Below are 12593 nucleotides of genomic sequence, written 5' to 3'. Positions count from 1 at the left end.
ATGGGTTGTCCTTTTAATATATTTTCCTGTATAAGCTTTCTCATATCAGTAAAAAAAAAAAAATAAATAAAAAATTTAAAAAAAAATCACATGGCAGACCCATGGACTAGGGATTTTAGTGAGTTTTTGTAGGGTAATTTTGATTAATGTTGATTTCTTGATTGAATTTCATTTGGTTTTATTTTTTCTAGAATGTGTTTACTTTGTCTTAAATTAATTTCTCTCCCAAGAAGTTATCTTTTCTTTTTTAATATATTACTTGCCCTTAAATGCCTTCAAATCATGAAGCTACTGAACTAAAACATAACAAGTAAGGGCTAATAGGTAAATGAGCCAACTGCAATGCAGGATTTCAACTGAATGTAATGTCAAAGTTTTAGGTGCGGGTAGTTTTACCTGAAACTGAGCGCTTGTGGAGTAGAACATGTGCCTGGGTTCTAGATGACGTGTTTGAGAATTGTAAAGGGATGTAAGGTTTAATTTTGTTGTTGTTAGTCTTTGATCTCTTTTTGGAAGAAGTATCACTTTTAGATTTTTATTAAAGGTGATCACACCAATAATTGTTGATGCAATGCAAGGTGTTCCAGTGTTGCCTTAAGGGGAAGGATTTGCTAAAAGAAAAAAAAAACCTCAATATTTAATATTTTAATGTCTGAGCAAGCAGTCATTTTGGAAAATACAATGTAATGTATTAATTCTGGTTATTTTCTGAATTCTGCAATGCATTACTTATAGTCTGAAGTTATTAAATTGGGTAAGAACTTCCAACTGATTAAATTAACACATTTTCTTATTGCAGATTCAATTTGAGTAATTACTGTTCTTTTTTCAATGACTATGATTGATTTTGTAGATTTTGCTCTGCATTGCATTCACCTCTACAAAATAGTGTTGACATTAATCTTCATTATTCCTTTATTGGTTTATCATTACGTGTCATATTGTAATGCAATTCACATCCACTGATGTGCCTTCTTGTGCGACTGTCATGGGTTGTTATAGGAGATTTTCGCATGAATGTGTATGGGTGAGGCCTCGGCGTACTTAAACTTTCAAAGGAGGGTCACTGGGGCCTCTTTCTCCTGTCTGGCAAACAAAGGTTGTGGTCAGCGTCAGGAAACATGTCGGAAAATCTATGTTTAGACATATATCTGCCAATTATATTGACTGTGGTGGATGTTTTGACAAGCTGAAGGTAAAAAAAGAGGTATAAAACCCCATTGTTCTCACTGTTTGTGATTCCAACGCTCCTTTCTTCCTTGGAGATAAATTGTATGCTGTTCAGAGAGGATGTTCATCATTAAACTTAGAAAAGACAACAGTGCTTCTTGGATGTTCGCTTTTTTTTTTTTTTTTTTTAACAAAATTACCGCAACATGCCACCTTTTTGTATCTTTGGGATATACAGCAAGCTGTCAATTAACTCCAGGGTAAATCGTTTGTTTCAGTCCGGGGTGCTGAGTGACACATTTCTGGTCGTCATGTGACTCTTACATCTTGTCAGACCATCCTTGACTTTTTGTGCGTAAATCAAAACAGACCTTCACCATAGTGTCATAAAAAAACAACAAAATATGTTATATTGTTGCAAAAAAAAAAAAAAAACTCAGACGAATGTCTTTCTTGATACGTTATGTTGTCAAACAAAAATTCTGTGTTCACTCTTGATTTTAGAGCGCGTTTTTTGAGGTCGGATCACAAGTGATCAGTGAGGCACCAGCCGACCTCCTGTGATCTGATTTCATTGCGGACAAAGTCACTTCCACTACAATATATCCCACGCCAACTATGAGCAAATTGTTTTTTGCCACAACCAAATCCTCAGAATTACAAAGCATTTGCAAGCAATTTGTTTTGAATCCAGATTATGAGGAGAAGTCATCCAGTTTCCTTTGGACTGAATTTTCTGCACAATTAGTGATTGGGCATTTTGTTTCAGTCTCATTCCAACCTTGTACACTTTCTCTCCATTTATCCCCATTATTCAGGGCGCAGGGTTTTGTCAAAAACAAAAAAAAACACCAGCTTCTGAATTGATGATGTAGTTTTCTGTTACGTCACTGTCGGGGACACGACTGGATGCGTTAGAGATCGCTGGTAAACACGTCAAAAAAACATTTTGATACCTCAGTGTAAACTGGGTTGTATTGCCTGCCTGCCGTGTCCATCACAGCTGCTAAAGGATGTCTTGTCTGAGGGCAAGTGGTGTGAGAAAGTACTGCTACTTGACAAGCTTCAATATTTAACATGATGGGATGAGAAGGCATTGACATCTTAAGTATAACCATTGTCCTTATGAATGAGGCATTCTATAGAGTGGGAGCACTCTGAGCACAGGGAAGACACAATTTGGATTTACACCCAGTGTGACTTCAGGACCATAGCATGAACATGACAAAAAGGATGTTCAAAGCTCAAAATGTCACATCTGCAGCCAGAGTCATTGGCAGAGGAAGCAGAAATTCTCACTTTTAATCTGAGACAAATATGTGGAAAAGTACGAGGAAAGAGGAAGAAAGAGCAGATATGGGGGTGGGGGCTGTGGGATTGAGACCAGGTTAGGGATGGTGTTCATATTATACAGTAGTTTCAGCTCCAATGAGGCTCCGACAGATTGAAATTCATCAAAGTTCTGCTTAAAATTGGCACATGAAGAGCTCCTGAGGAAACATTACTCCTTCAGAGTAAGAGGATGGGCTCAAAAACCTACAGCTTTATGGATTTTGACCAGAAGAAGACTCTTTGAATATAAGCAGCCATGTTAAAATATGAGCAGATTTATGTCTGATTTCAAAACATTTACAAACAGCATCAAAGCAAATTCGTGAAAAGCTGTCAATCCAGGGTCAGGGTTCGTGCAGCCCCTACAATAACCAAATACTTTCTCCTATTTAATATATTATATGATTTAAAACCTATTCTGTTGTAGGGGAAAAGATCCTCGCCTGATCCTTCGACCGATTCTTCCCCATTTTTAGTTTTGTTTCTTTACAGCCAACAGAAATAACAGAGTGCAGTAATGGAAAAAATGATTATAGTCCCCATTAAACACAATAATTGGCTGTATGATAGTCATATTAGGAAAACTGCAGTGCTTGTGATGCTCGCTGTGATGGATTGCATTATTTAAGGCAGCAATATGTTTACATATGTGAGCAGTTTTAAGGAATTGCTCGAATAATTGAAGGCAGTCACTTTTGGGAAGTATGGCAGATGCGCTGAAGCTTCTGAGTGTGACAAATATATGGCAATGATTTATGACTCAGAATGCCAACAGAAGAAAAAGACCGAGATTTGAAATAACAGTCTTTGTTTGTAGGTGTTGTAATGAAAGGGGTCCTCATCTTGAGAGCATCCAGCGTTCTCCCACAGGGGCCAGACTGACTGACTGTGTTAGAACATGCAGGGTTATCAAGAAGCCTGGCAACCAATCACTTTTGGTTGCCAGTACAGATGTACTCTCCGCTGCAGTGGAATGTCTTAATAAGTGCAAAAATAAACATAAAACTAACAGGAAAAAAACAGGTTATTATTATTGAATTATATTAAACTGTAAGTAATAGAACAGACGTATTTTGCTCAGCTGCTTCGAACTATAAATTGGGGCTGCTGGAACATTCAAAACTTTCAAACGTGTGCTATGGATTAGACTGCTGAACAGTCGGCTGCGTTCACATGGACTCAGGCAGACGGAAGACAGCAAATCGGGAATCATCAGTAGTACAAGTAAACAGGAGCGGGATGGTAAAGGTAGGTGGGCCGGCCGAGAACCCTGGCGACAAAAACATGACAAAGCTATGCACATTTAGAGTAGTTTGAATAGTTAGAATATTTTAACTTTTTTACCGTTCAGAAATCAGAATTCACAACCGAATGTTGTGTAGCTCTTGCACGAGAGGAAAACATGGTTGAGCTGGATAACAAGAAGCTCAGTCTTGTGGTGCAACAACACAGGGAACAATAAAACCACGCTTTAAAATCCTATCCTAGATATCTTTCAAGAAAAGCTGAGACATGGCAGGCGATTATTGGGAAGAAATTTCCACATATTTTGGGGGGAAAATAAAAAAAAATAAATTTAGGTCTGGGACAGAATGTGAGGAGAAAACGTTTCTTTTTAACTGTGAATTTTGCTGCAATAATTAAACAAGAAAAGCCTTTTCAGTTTGCGCAGAACACATCTGATCTGAGGGGAGGTAGATGTGAAAGACAGTGCCACATTATTTGAAAATCGAAATAGTTCACTATTAAAGATAATTATTAACATCGTTTAAAGAAGATAAAAGTGAAACATGTAAGTGGGCTGCAATGTGTGGCAGGCTATGGTGAAGGCTTGCTGTCATGTTGCTGCTGTGTACTATTCTGCAGTACGACTGAACAGGAGCAACAAGTCCCGCAGCTAACGGACGGGTTCAAAACGATCTTGTTCATTGTCATTTTAAGTAACATTTACCATGTTGTGGTTGGTCTTCCCCTCCTGGGTAACACAGGCCAACTTTGAAGTTTTCCTGTGTTTGACAGAGGAATTAGCAGTGACCAGAGCGGGACAGCATTCTTGTGCCATTTCTTCTTCTTTGATCCAGATTGTCGCCTGTAAAAGAGCATCTGTTGTCACGTCATTGTTTTGCTCTAAAGCAGCATCACAGTCGACTACCCTGGTCATTCTGACCTGAAAAGAACACAATTTGTGCTTTGGCTATTCACACACTACTATGACTAAACCAAGACACTCAAATGGCCATTAAGGCCTGAAATAAAACAGGCTACTGACATTTTCAGTCAATAAAGGCTCCGGACCACAGAAAAGAATGACAGCATTGTAAAAAAAACAAAATACCACAAACACAACTCTCGCTGGAGTACTTGCTCACAACCAAAATCACAATTGCAAGTATTGAGCAGTGGTACAGTGAAGTGCAAGAAGCACCTGGAACCAAAAAACAAACAAAACAAAACAAAATAAAAAACTCTTTTGATAATCTCTCATTGCTGAAATCAAAAGGGCGGCATGGCTCAGGGGTAGAGTGGCTGTCTAGCAACCGAAGGGTTGCTGGTTCGAGCCTCGACCCCGGTGACCATGGCAAAGTGTCCTTGAGCAAGATACTGAACCCATTATCGCTCCTGATGAGCAGGTTGGTGCCTTGCATGGTTGCCTCCACCATCAGTGTGTGAGTGTGTGTGTGAATGAGATGACACTGTAAAGCGCTTTGAGTGCTGCTAAGGTAGAAAAGCGCCATATAAAATTAAGTCCATTTACCATGAGTCCATTTACCAAAAGTCATGAAATTGCACAAAACTCCGTCATGATGCAGATTTACCCCAACAAAACTATATGATACCACTGTACAATAAATTAGGACAAAGATGCCTCCAAAGTGATGACCCTAATAATAGTGGTGGTAGAGTGCTGTTCTACTGGTGACCTGTCCAGGTTGACCCCCCCCCCCCCCCACACACACACACACACAACCCTTAATGGATAAGCAGTATAGAAAATGGATAGGTGGATGGAGTACTGTTCTTTAAGCCAAGGAGGAATATTATGAATTTCAATGTATGTTTTTGTTGAAAGGTGGTGGGCCAACTCCTGCTGGATGAAAGAAAACAGACACAAGCTCTTTGAAAACTATAGTGAGCGCTTATCAACTTGTTATAACCAATTCATTAACATTCCATCCATTTTGGTATAACTAGTGATCCTTAGGTCGGAGTCCGTTTACTGAATACCTTCTTACAGCTCTTCTGTCTGAGCTTATGAAAGCTTTCTCCGTCTGATTTTTGATGTGTCTTTAATTCCAGTTGAACACATGAATCAAATGTAGTTACTCATTGCCTTAATATTCTGCAAATATTATTAGTTTAGTCATTTACACGCCATACTTTAATTTTGGTGATTAGCTGATGCCAGTTTCTGTGAGCGTCAACTTTGTGTGTGGTAAAAAATATTGAAGACAGAGGGTCCGAGGCCGCAGTTCAACACTACTCAGGTTATAATGGATTGTGTTGTAAAGCTCTGTCATTTAGGATCTCACAAAAAAAAATAATTATATCAAAGATAAAGCAGTCTCTAGGCCATGGATAGGTTGTTGCAAGGAAGTTGTCACAAAGGAAGAATGGGACTGATTATTTTTGGATGGGACAAACTCCCACTCAGCATAAGCTGTATCAGCCAGACCAACATAAATGTCTTTTCACTTCAAAATGTTGGTGTGTGTTCTCTGCAGGCCTCTCAGGTTTTAGATCCAATGCTTTTAATGATGCATTTACACCAAAGAAAATCAGCATTTTCTTTTTTGCATCAGTCGTATGCATTAGAGCATATTTCTTTATGTTTATCATATTATATCACATAAAGAAATTGTTGACAAAAATGAATTCTGTCGATAGCAGTGATCTAATTTTGAATTGCAGTATTCATCAGCTAAAGCATTCAAAAGGAATAAAAAACATTTGATGACATTTTTAAGGAATAGAAATAGAGGGAAGGCTGCACGGTGGTGCAGTGGTCAGCACTGTGGCCTCACAACAAGAAGGTTCCGGGTTCGAGCCCTGGCTCCATCACAGGATCTTTCTGTGTGAGTCTCCATGTTCTCCCTGTTCCTGTGTGGGTTCTCTCTGGTACTCCAGCTTCCTCCCACAGTCCAAAGACATCAAGAGGGGACGAGGCTGATTGATACTCTAAATTGACTGTAGGTGTGACTGTGAGTGTGAGTGGTTGTCTGTCTCTATGTGTTGGCCCTGCGATGGACTGGCGACCTGTCCAGGGTGAACCCCGCCTCTCGCCCGTAGATGCTGGGATAGGCTCTAGCCCCCCCCCCCCCGCTACCCTTACTAGTAAGGAATAAGCGGAAGACGACGATGGATGGATGGATGGAAATAGAGAGAACAGCATTTGCCCCACAACTGAACCATGAGGAACACCACAATCGAGTGCAAGGTCTGAACAGAGAATGCCATTTCTGCTGTCTGCCTTTTTAAATATTGTGCCTTCACCATGAGCCATGATCTCCATCCATCTACAGGATTTTTTATCATCGTGTTCTATGGGTACAAACTGCTTTCAGTGTCCTTTCTATTTGGTGTAATTCTTGTGGGCATAGTAAACAAGTTTAGTGGTGTTTGAGTTAGAAATGGGGGCCAGTCTGTTGCAGCTGCGGCATATATCACAAAATATGTTACAGTTTCCAGCTTGTGTTCAAACCCAATGACTGCATGACAAAAGAAGATTCTCTTTTTAGAATGAGCTCATCATTTTGTCTTGGTTGGCTTTTGCTCACTGTTTGTTTACGCTGCAGTGCCTTCAGGCGGAGCACATGGAAGAACATAAAGCATTGTCCTATTATGGAGATGCTGCCGTAAAGCTCATTTGCACTATAATGTGATAAACAATAGACCATTATAGTAAGCGGTGAACGTTTTCCTACCTCCAAATGATATAGATCCATTTGAGGTTACCACTGCATGTCTCTTACACTGTAGGGAGCCTGTTGATGATTTTGGGAGGCTGCAACCCTAAATCAGATGAGTCATTCCAACATTAAGCGCTGGCAAGTCAGTGATTTCAAACCAAATCCATGATAGTGTTTTTTGTTGTCATTAGTTTTCATAAGCACCAGTCGGAGTCCACATGGGCAGTGGCATAAAATAAACAACAACAACAACAACAACAACTAAAAGCATTTGCATCCACAGTCACAGATACAATCTTATGGGAGCTTAATGGTTACAGATGAGTTTTTAATGTTTCACAGCAATGATCGCCCAGGAGAAGCCATGTGTGTGTGTGTGTGTGTGTGTGTGTGTGTGTGTGTGTGTGTGTGTTTGTGTGTGTGTGTGTGTGTGTGTGTGTAAATGAAGAAAGGTTAATAAAGGAGGGACTCTTCTTAGATCGTGAGAGAGTAAAGGTAAATCCCCTTCGAGACTATGGCTTGCGGTTTTAACTCCGTTCTAAGTTCATATTACAAATCAATATTGTTTCGACTGTCAAGTCAAGCAATGTGAGATGGGATTCCATGCATTATTGTGCCACTTAAGCCAAGTAGAGGAGAGAGAGGGACATAGAAAGAGAGAGAGAGAGAGAGAGAGAGAGAGAGAGAGAGAGAGAGCATTTATTTTATTCATTGTTTTGGGATTGCCATACAGTTATCCAAGTACTGATACTGTCTACATTTTTGTACCTGGGTGGTAAATTTAGTCTAAACTATCTACACTCCAGTTTTAAAATAGCTCTCACAATTATTAAAATGTTTGTAAACATAATCTTTGTTTTCATTTAGTACACAGTGTGTAAATATTCTTTAAAAAAATAGAAGACGGAAAACAAATTGTAAGGAAGTTCTGACAATTTTATCTTCCATGTTTTTGGCCACAAGGTGGTAGTAATGAGTTGCTGTATTGTCACTTTGCCAAGCGCTTTATTCGTCCTTTTTTCCTGTAAACAACCTGGAGATTGGAGGTAAAAATGGTGCTGAGATTTTGTGGTACAAACAAGTAGGTAACAACAGATAAAGCTTGTGAAAATTTGTTGTAAATACAGTCCTAAAGATGTAATCTCAATAGTTTAACAGTTTGGTTTGATTGACAACTGGAATTGATGTTGAAGGGTGTCGGGCAGCAGCCTGATGACTGTGTTCCTAGCCACATGGTAATGTTAGCATACATAAAGCTAGTGTGCTAGTTTATTTGTTACAGTTTTAATATAAAAAACGTTTTCCATTAATATTAATTCTGTTTTAAGGCACATGACAGTGGTAGTTTGAGCAACCTCAAGGGAGTTCCGTGTTTGTTGAAACGTTTTGAAACTTAAGTGAACAGGTTAGATTTGCAGAGGGAATTAAGTGGGTTTATGACCAGGAAACACGTTTGACAGAAATATTTTCTCTTTTCGCTATCAATAGTCTCAGCCCTCTGCCATATTTTGTCCCTTTATTTTACGCTGTTTTATTCGATTTGCCATTTTTTTCTGAGGAACAACACCTTTTAACCTGGTTACACTGCCACTAACTGTGAAAGCATTAAAGCTGCTTTACTACAGACTTCATAGCTTTGGGACAGTGCTAACAAACTCTGTTGCACAAGTGATTAACAATAAATTTAAAGGTACAGGAACCCCTGACGTATTGTGTCCTGGGTGGCATCATATTCCACAGGCTACATTTGCATAATAGATGTGATATGTGTAAATCACCCGTTGATATATTTTGATTTTATCATCTTTTATATTTTAAAACAGCATAATAGAACATGTCATAGAAGAATACATACCGCATTAAATATATAAATGGTTGTTACATTGCAAGAAATTAAGACAAAAACTACGGCTAATTTGTCTCTCTGACACTTATTTTGTTACAATATATCTTCAGCTATTCCATAATGAGGTAAACCGTAAACGCAATGGTGTTCATCATAATCACATACAGACATACGTATACAGATACACACATATACAGACATACACACATACACATTCTCAGTAATGGAGTGTAACACTGGCATCAACACTCGGCTCTGTCATTTCGGGTGATATATTAACAAAGTCTAGACTTCACTTGCTTGATCCACGATAATAAATTACAGTCGGCTGACCTATTTTCGGCCAGTAGATGGAACACACTCACTTCGGAGCCCACTGTACTTTCAAAATGTATATGTAAAGCAGTCTAAATCTAAATATGAAATTAAACCTGTTCAATTATTTCTATGAAATACTGAGAAGTCTTAACTTGATATTCATATTCAGGAATTTATGTTGAGACCTGGACAGGCAATACACAAATTTTCTTGCTCTTGAGTAGAAAATTAACTTCTCGTTGAGGATTTTTTTTGTCTCAATAATAAATGGAAGCAAAATTGTTTAGTGCTTAAAAATGTTGCATTGTTCATGTAATTAGTAGGTTTCTTTCTTATATTGAAATTATCATCAGACTACCGATGCTGAAGGAAGACTGAAGGACATTCATAGCCGTTACAACTTGAGAAACAACCTCCACTTGATAAAGGTTGCACAAATGCGTGTACTAATATTTAGTCTGTTGTGGTTATACTTTTTGTGAAAACGACCACTAAAGTCACTTCAAAAGCATTTCCTTTTCATCATGGGTTAAAGCTTTCTTATCCTCCTCATTACTTTCCATGCAAATATGGAGACAGTTTTGTATGCTGGTGAATTGAAAACAACTCTGTGGAACCAATGTGCCGGCTCATCGCGAGGGTCTTTGATCGCTTTCTGTTGTTTGGCCCTTTGTTGGGAGTGAGTGTGTCCTGGGCAAAACGGTTTGATCTGCTCATCGTGTTATTTTCTGATAATGAAACTGTTTGCGGTGTTTCTCCTGAGCTATCTATCTCCATCTAGGAGCATACACATCACCAGTACGCATGTACCTCTGGTAGGTATTTTAACCCAGTCAAGTGAAAAACAAAGAGGGCCGCATTAGGGCTGCTTCTCAATCACAGTGTGTCAGTGTGATTTATGGTTGGGGCTTTGATTGAGTGTGTCAGTCATCCTGAATCTGTGCCTCTGGTTCACCTCATTCACCTGCTCAAATCCTACATTTATTACATAAACATTGTATGCATTTGTAGTTCAGAAACAATAATACAGGTTCATTAAATAAATAAACCATATAACAAATTACCAGCATCCGTGTCAGAGGGTCACAGTGTCAGTGTTCAAAGTGTGCAACCACCATTCACGTTTCCTCATTCAGTGCATCCTCTTCGCATACAATTAATGAGATTATTGATTGAGGCTTGTGGATTGTTATCTCTTTCCTCCTCAAGAGCTGGAACACACTCATGTGTCACAACTGCTCAACAGGAGACCTGTCTGGTGAACAGGGAGGCCACAGGAATGATTTCAGCTACCAGAATCTCTTTCCACAGCCTTGTGGCATGCTGCAGAAAACATCGTGTTCATATAAAAAGAGCATAAAGTGAGAAGCAGAAACCTCATAATGTGTGTCCATCTGCAATAGTGTTTCCTCGTCAAATGACCTCAGACAATAACTTGGCACTTTCACACTGGCCCGTCTTTTTTTGCAGCTCGGTCCGAGGTTTCAGACAAAGTGCACCAAATTGAGGGTCAGTTTGAGCCCGGCAATTTTCCTCCCCCCAGGGTAGACATATTTCCGCCTCCACTGCTATGTGAATCCAAGCTGTCAATGTGCCGGCTCGCTGTGAGGTGAGCAGAAGTGTCGATGATGATGCAAACTCGCAAACATAACGCTCGCCAGTTCTCCCACATCAAATGCACAAACAAGAATATCAACCGCCAGACTGCTGGTGGCCAGAGCGGCGAACTGCTGTTTGAAACTTACAGACTGTCACGGGGCTAAATATTCTTCTGACGCATCGTCACTTCAGCAAGATGAGCACCTGGGGAGCCGCTGAGATCAGGGAGCTGCTAGCCATCACTGGCGAGAGGACCGTGGATAACCACCTCATGGGACTGTGAAAGATGGCTTGTTGTATGAAAAAGTCGTGGAGGAGACTGGTCGTTCTGGCTATCACCAGATGACGGAACGCCACCAGCAAGTTGAAAAACTTACGACAGGAGTACCACCAGATCTGTGACCATGACAGCGACAGACGGATGTTGGACTGGGAACACAAGGAGGTTTGCCTGACTGGTATTCACGGGGCTGAATATTCTCCTGACGTATATGTTCTACATCACATGTTTACGCCCACACACGGTGTCTTTTTTGGAAAGAGGAATATCACGCCTCCATTTCAACACAGACAACACGGCAAATTCCCACCTCTACCGGGCTGGAAATTTGACACATTCTCTGTCTGAAAAGGGCTACCCTCTCCACGCTGTCGATTGCCCCGCAGATTGATGCACCTCTGATGCACCTGCAGTCCATCTATCCATCCGTTTTCTATTCTGCTTATCCGTTAAAAGGTTGCGGGGGGGGGGGGGGGGGGCTGGAGCCTATCCCAGCTGAGATTTCACCCTGGACACATCACCAGTCAGTCACAGGGACATCAGGAGCAATTATGGGTTCAGTATCTTGCTGAAGGATACTTGGACATGGTCACTGGGCAAGTGAGGATCGAACCAGCGAACAGTGAGATGCAGCAGATGAATAATCCCATCCTGGCCTGGTGTTGGGACACATCCTCTGAGGGAACGGTGTTGATTAGCTGTAAAGCCAAATTGTTGGAACCGACGGTGGCTTATATTGAAAAACAAGCATTTGCAGCTGCAGCAGTTTGTCAAATTAACATGCTAACTTGCTACATCCTAATTGGGTTTTCCCTGCTGACTTGTGACATCTGTGGCATTGTGATGTGGCAATTGTAGAGCATTTGTGGCCTTTGCTTGGCCTCCTCCTACTGTGAGGAAGATCAGTGTCATATCTTGGTATTCGAGATGAGATGGGTTCTCCTGGTGAAAACAAAACACTCCCTAAGAGGGATGGAAACATTTTTGTGGGCTAAATGTGATACTTAAATTTAAATTTGGCAGCAAAAAAAGTAGAATGAGGAGGGACTGATTATGAAAAAAATAAATTTGCTAATGTATGTTGGCATAGAAACGTGAGACAAAGACACAAGACAAGACCAAAAACCCACAAGACTGAATT

This window comes from Aulostomus chinensis, chromosome 2 (assembly GCF_037954235.1).
Source record: "Aulostomus chinensis isolate RoL2024-O1b breed Wild chromosome 2, RoL_Achi_v1.0, whole genome shotgun sequence".
In the NCBI taxonomy this organism is placed as follows: domain Eukaryota; kingdom Metazoa; phylum Chordata; class Actinopteri; order Syngnathiformes; family Aulostomidae; genus Aulostomus; species Aulostomus chinensis.
Note: the sequence above shows the minus strand (reverse complement) of the source record.